The sequence below is a fragment of the Sceloporus undulatus genome, chromosome 3 (assembly GCF_019175285.1).
Source record: "Sceloporus undulatus isolate JIND9_A2432 ecotype Alabama chromosome 3, SceUnd_v1.1, whole genome shotgun sequence".
NCBI classification, from domain to species: domain Eukaryota; kingdom Metazoa; phylum Chordata; class Lepidosauria; order Squamata; family Phrynosomatidae; genus Sceloporus; species Sceloporus undulatus.
In genome coordinates, this window is record NC_056524.1 from 116,406,065 (window position 1) to 116,413,282 (window position 7,218).

The 7,218-nt window shown below is 40.1% G+C and overlaps 1 long non-coding RNA gene across 1 annotated transcript in view; it reads right to left on the reverse strand.

Annotated features, from left to right (window-relative positions):
* LOC121927066 overlaps positions 1-6,936 on the reverse strand; it is a 37,954-nt gene extending 31,018 nt beyond the window's left edge. Inside the window, exon 1 of the long non-coding RNA XR_006103131.1 lies at positions 6,814-6,936. This is a non-coding gene — a long non-coding RNA (uncharacterized LOC121927066). The remainder of the gene's footprint in view (positions 1-6,813) is intronic.
* Between the last annotated feature and the right edge of the window lie 282 nt (positions 6,937-7,218).

A 7,218-nucleotide genomic window follows, 5' to 3' on the forward strand; every position in this document is an offset into this window, starting at 1 on the left:
AGTTTTCAAATATAAGACCAAATATAAAAGACCAAAAAAAAATGGTGGGGGGGGTGGGGGGGGGGGGGGGGGCGGGGTGGTGGTTAAAGGGGACCTACAAAAAGTCAGGGGGGAGAGAGAAGGGTCAACTCCTTTCAAACAATTGGAAGCAAAATAAAAGCTATGATGAATTCATAATATGTCATACATACACCCTCTCCCATTATAGTCACACAGATATTTTATATATATTGTCCAATAAATATAAATACGTATTTACATACATTTGTACCATGGCTGAGATGGAAAGTTACTTATGTATTACCAGGATCTTATGCCATCAAGTGGACTCAGGGACAACAGATGCTCTTTTGCTGTTGTTAACTGCATTTGAGTCAATCTCAGCTCAGAATGCAACCCTGTGGATGAGGACATCTCCCAGACTTCCTAGCCTCCACTGCTCTGCTTAAGTACTTAAATTCATACCTCTGAACTCCTTAATAGAGTTCAATCACTATGGCATGTGGCCAATCTCTCTCTTTTACTTTCTAGCATTATTGTCCTTTCCTATGAGTCTTGCCTTCTCTTGATGGGCCAGTAAAGTATGAAGCCTCAGTTTAAACATCTTGGCTTCCAGGGAGATTTTGCCGGAAACCATTGTAAATATGTTTTGATTACTGGAGGATGCCGGAGAAAACAAGTATACCAAAGCCTTATAGGCATTCATGCAGGATTAATTTGTGATTCTTTGGCCTGTTACAGACAGCCAAAATAAAGCTGCTTCGATCACAGTGGAGATATGGTGTTTCAATGATGCATGCGTCCTGAAGAGTCCAGAAGCACACCAAAATCCATGCTCCTTGCTGGAGCATGGCTTTGGTGTGAGTTCTGGACTCTTAGGACCATGCATCATTGAAACACCATATCTCCACTGTGACTCGAAGCAGCTTTATTTTGGCTGTCTGTAACAGGCCATTGGCTCCTGCCTAATGTGCTTTGTGAATCATATCCTAAAAGCAATGAACTAGCATGTCATCAATCAGTGTCAGGATGTAGGATTGGCAGGTTGGTCATTTGTGAAAGTAATAAATACATGTAGATTGATCTTAGTAAAATGCCTTTGGAGGCCATGCCAGTGGCTAGGTTAAATGATTAGACTACTTTAGGAAAGAAAGATTATGAATGGCTGCTTCCTGTCTTTGTGAAATGGAATTTCGGCTTTCAGAGGAAGGCAGAGGAGAGCTCTTACTTTCATGTCATTTTTATGAGCTTCCCAGAAGCACCTGCTAGTTCTTTGGGGAACAGAATACTGAACTAGATGCGCCTTTCCTAGTTATTATGTAGCACATCAACTCATGAACAGTGGGAACTGGCACTGGGCCCAGGGCAAGTTGAATGATGCCCCCCCCCCCCGCAACCTTCCTACAAACCAAATGCTGCTGCTACTTTCTTTAAACAACCTTTTAATTCAGTTAGGTTTAAGTTAGAGTGAGAAAGACTGAGAATAAATGAAACACTTACCAGAGTAGGGTATCAGCATGCAAAGGGCTCATGTAGCAACTTTGAGACTGACTGTACAAAAGATGTTGCAGCATAAGCTTAGGTAGACTCACTAGATTACTGCATTACACTCTTAGAGTGCTGCTATTACACTTTAACTGCTTGGACTGCCTCCTTTTGAATTCTGGGATTTTCAGTTTAAGGAGCGGCATTTAGAATTCTCAGCTAGAGAGCTCTTAGGCCTCACTGAACTACAAGCCTCAGAATGCAACAGAAAGCAGCCAGAGTGGTAAAAGTGGAATAGCAGCACTATAAGAGTGTAGTGCGGTAATGTGGAATGTCTTTTCCTTGGATGCATGGAAGGAAGTAGATCAAGTCTATGAAAACTTATGCTACAATTGGTGGCATCCCAATCCCTGGTGCCACCTGGTGCAGGGGGTGGGGCTGCTGCATGATGAGGCCACTTTTCCTTTGTTGCTACTATGGGGAATCAGTTGCTACTATGGGGAATGAGGAGGCCATTGCTACTATGGGGAATCAGTTGCTACTATGGGGAATGAAGAGGCTGTTGCTACTAGGGAATCAGGGCCAGGCATGGTTGGATTTCTCTTTCACTGCAGTGGCAGTGGCCTCCCTGTGAGGAGATCGCCCATGCTGCAGGGAATCAAATCAGGGCTGGATGCACTTTTTCTTGTCTTTTGCTGCCACAACAGCAGCCGCCTCATGAGGACACTGCCATCATCACAAGGAAACAGGGATGGGTAGGATGGCCCCAAAGGGTGTCACACCTCTTCTAGGGTGTCACCCAGTGCCGGCTTCACCACCACACACCCCTGGCTGCAACTTATTTTGCACAGTTAGGCCCGGTACAGATGGGCCTATGGGGCGCCCTCTTCATGTGCTAGTGGTTGGCTCAGGGCGCTCCGCCCACACGTGTCTCAACCCTAGCATGTGACAAGGGTGTTAAAATGACGGCGCCCTGTACAGATGGGCATCACCATCATTACATAAGTGCTGCATGGCGTCTGCATGGCGCCGCGCAGCACTTACGTAATGAGTGTGCCACTGGCGCACTCGTTACGCCACTACCAAGGCAGAAAAAGAACCTGCTTTTTGTGGGTTCTTTTTCCGCTGAGGGAAACCACACGGTTGTCTGCTGCATTTTCCCCTCGGCGGAAATCTAGGCACCGGCAGACCACCCTTCTTGGGGCGGTCTGTACCAGGCCTGAGTCTCTAATGTTCTATAAGTTCCCTTTCCTGTTGATATTCCATACTTACAGGGCTATGTTTCTGAATTCTACCCCCAGAGTAAGATCATAATTCAAAGTGAAAATAAACTTGAACATCTTTAGTACTACTATATTATTAACTACTCAATAAGTAGTTTGAATGGGAGCACACTATCACTGATTTGTTTACAATATATTTGTTTACAATATAACATAATTTTATATTTAGGTTACAAAAACGAAATATTTTTTTTCCAATTGTGTGTTAGGTTTATTGGGAAATTTATTTGCAACGAAGCATTCAATAGCAAGGATACAAATTTATTGTAAGGATACAAAACTGTCCTTACCCTTAGTAATAATTCCACCTCTAGGAGGGCTTTATCCATCTCAGCCCCCAACCTCTGGAAGGCGCTGCCCCTCGAGCTCCGCTCAGCCACCTCCCTACCTCAATTCAGGAAGGGGTTAAAAACCCATTTATTCGAACAAGCCTACCCTGACCAGTAATTCTCCCCCCCCCATGTCAGCACTGTTTTGCCGACATGATAATTTTATTATTTTTATTGAATTGTTTTTAACGTATTTTATTTGGTTCTGTTTATTTGTATTGTTATTTCCTGTTGTTCACCGCCCTGATTTTCAGAAGGGCGGTATACAAATAAAATTTTATTATTTATTATTATTATTATTATTACTAGTGCATTACTGTTCTTCTATTTCAGCACCTTCTGTTTCATCACCTTTTTCTTCCAATAATGATGATTGAGAATGTGATAGCTAGCTTTTACTGTCTTCCTGACTCTTACATGCTATTTTTTAAAAAAGTTCAAAATAAATAAACTTGCCTGAGGTTTTGGGTTTGTTTGTTGGTTGGTTGGTTTGTTTTTGCTTTAAAACTTATTTTCTTACTTTTCTCTTCTGTGCCCCGAATTTATATATGTAATGCATAATTTTGATTTCACCTTAAAGCTAAAATGCACATAGGCTTTTTCCAATGTGTTCAAGTCACAGATCAAATAAGAATAAGTAACATAGACCTCTCTGACTTAATTTTCCCTTTATGAAGAAGTGATCATATTTACTATCCAATTGTTTATCCATAATGCCCAACAAAAACATGTCTGGTAACATTACAAAATTTAGCTTTACACTTTTTTAAAAAATAAAGATATAAATATTAGACCACTAATTTTTCACCTTTGCATAAGTTCATCACATATGGTTGAAAACCAATGGTGTTAATAAGGGGTGGGCAATTTCTGATTGATTGGAGAGGTATATTGAAGACCCCAAAATCAAACAAGGTTGCACCTAGTTGCAGCTGCTGCCACATTGTAGCAGTGTGGCAAAGATGGAGGAAGGACATTTTGGGTAAGAAACAATATGACATGTACACATTACTCTTTTAAATATTTCTTCTAGGAGTACAATTTGGCTTAAATCGAAAATATTCTCTGAACACCTGTTTATGAAAATATACCTTCATAGCACCAGCAAATTTTTGTGTTTGGGGCACTGATGGCCACAAAAACAGAGAAGGGGGACATGTCCTTGAGCCATGTGTTTTCCACTTTGGTTCAGTTATGCTCTGAGTGATTCATGCAAAGCACAGCACATCAGTTTTTATTCCTTGCTTTCCACATGATTTAAATACTAGGCTAAATGAATGGTTCGGTACATATGACTCACTTAATATTTTATACAAATAGTAAATAATAAATAATTTTTTTATTTATATCCTGCCTCTCTGTCTGAGACAACCGAGACACTTTTGTCCTGGCTATTGTTAATATGTGTATACAGAAATCAGAAACTAGTGTTATCCTAGCAACATACTTAAGGCATTCAGTTAAATTTCAGAAGTGTGTCTCATTGTTTCAGTGACGGAAAGAATGCCATCATTATAACTGCAGTAAAAGCATGGCAAATTATTCGATTTTTCTTCTTTAGAGCAATAATGCTATTTGTAAGTATAACATTTCTACAGTCTATTCTAAAACATTTGGACACATTCTTTAACCCCAACTTTGTCCCAATAGTATTGATTAGTATTTAGGCAGAGGGCAACCCAGAAACACCACAAGTCTAGCAATGTAATAGCTATAGAGAAGAAATTTGTGCAACAAGTGCAGCTTATTCTGAAGCCATAAGAAAATCTGTTGCCACCTGTAATTTCCTTCTTCCACAGGAATCCTGACTACCCTAGTATCTGACAACACTGTTCATGTACAAGAGCAGTTAGATTTAATCATCATCATCATCATCATCATCATCATCATCATCATCATCACCACCACCACCACCACCACCACCACCACCACCACCACCACACAGTCTTATATTTGTTTGTGGTAGAATCGATTGACTTTTAAATGAAGGACTGCAGCTAAAATCAACTTCTTGCAAGAAGTGGTTATGGGTTGCAAAAAGTAATTTGTCTGGAAGAACAGGAGCCCTTTCACACTATACAATGATTCAACTTTAGCTGCATCCTATCTTTGACTGAGAATTTTAAATACCTCTCCCTAAACTGCAAATCCCAGGATTCCACAGAATAGAATCATGATAGTTAAAGTTGAATCACATATTGTGGAAGGAAATACACTACTATAGTCCTCACTAATTCTCTGTTGTCCCACTTCTTAACTGCTTTTCAAATATCCCAGTTTCTCTCTTCTTCTTGCACTTTCCCACTTTGTCCTTGGTTTATGTCAGTTAATTCAATTAACTCAGTGGAATGGGAAGAGAGGATGGGTGAAACCCTGCACTTCCCAGTAGAGTTTGGCAAAAGAAAGTAGCTGTAGCCTCTCTTAGCTGTGTGTTCTTCTTCATTACTATTCTTCTTTTAAATTAGGGGTGGGAAGTGCAGGCCCCTTTTAGTCCTTTGAGAAATACCCTGTGTCCCTGGCACCATGGGCACCCCACAGTCCTCCTCTCACAATTCCCTCCAGTGAAGAACCTGAAATGCTATTTTGCTTCCTGATGCTATCCTATTACTCAAAACATTATGGTGGGTTTACCACTATGGCCCACCTGGGGATCAGATAAGTAAAAAATTGCCCTTTACCCTTGAAGTCTGTGACTACCTTTAAACCCTGGTGGAAAATCAAGAATTCTCTTGCAAAATAAGAAGCTGTGCTCTGATTCTTTCTCGTCTTACTCTTCTGGCACCATTTTCATGCTCTGCTTGTTTTACCCACTGATATATTCAGTTCCAGTTGTTAGAAAATTGGCAACAATAATGGCTGCTCATTAAAAGATGAATTATATAGGAAGTGTGATTTTGAGGTAATGGAGGAAAGAACCAAATTGCATATTTAAAAAACAAATTAAAAAAAACACATCATGGTGCAAGTGCATGTTGAAGATAGCACTCTACATTCATTTTCATCTATTAAGATTTTCATCCATTCACAGCTGTTTCCCAGGTGCAGGATGTTGTTGGGCAAAGAGTTTTGCTATCTGAAAGATGTAACACAGTCTCCTCCATTCTGGAGCCATCCAGATGTTTTTAGTTTGTTGGAACACTATGTCATTTGGGGCTGAGGGAAGTTGTGGTACAGAATATCTGGAGTGCACCAGCTTGGGAAAGGCTGCATGAAAACCATCAGAAAGGAATGCCTTAATCATGATTGGTTTAAAGGGGGTGAAAGTGTATGAATTAACTCTTAGGAGCAGTTATAATACGAAAGGATGTACGTAAATTAGAAGATGCTTAGCTTTTCTATTTTATCTGGGTTTTTTTCCTTACCTCTTCTCTTTCTCCCTACTATATATATATCCACATAATTTTCTCTCCCCTCTCTTTTCCCTCCTTCCCTCTCCCTGTTTTACCCTATAACTCTTTTTTCTTTTTCTTCTCATTTATCTTTATGTATATGTATATATGTAAAATATTTTTAAAACTAATAAAAATATTAGTTAAAGAAAGGAATGCCTCACAATCTATCAGCCAAGTGAATTAAATTTAGCTTAATGTATGACAATCAATACCTTGTTTAGTAGACCTAGTGAGCCTGAGACTTTGACTACACTTTGGGGAGACAAATCAGATAGAGAAGATTGACTTTAGGAGTCAGCAATGTACTGTAAGCCAGTCACTCACAATTATACAGCATGTTCTGGGAATCCCAGTGTCTCCCCTCGTACTGGAACAGTTAACGGCGGAAACAGAGGTCTGAAAGGCCAGCGAAACAGAACTACTCATTCATTTGGTGATGGCTGCAAAGATGTTTTCCTCCCTCAGGGAGGATAGAGGAGGAGGAAAGAATAAAAGAGATAATAGCATATCATGTCAGCAGCTTTCCCCAGGAACTGCAAAAGTGATTCGCTATTATCAAGGGAGTTGGAGAGATAATGCTTTTGGAAGCTTTGCTTTACACACAGGAAGTGGAGGCCTGGGAATGTTAGGAGCAAAAAATGCAACACAATATCAGCAAAATAAATGGAAACAGAGTAGGACAATAAATATTGAAGAGCTAGTATTTAGTATTCAGGCTTTGTTGTCTTT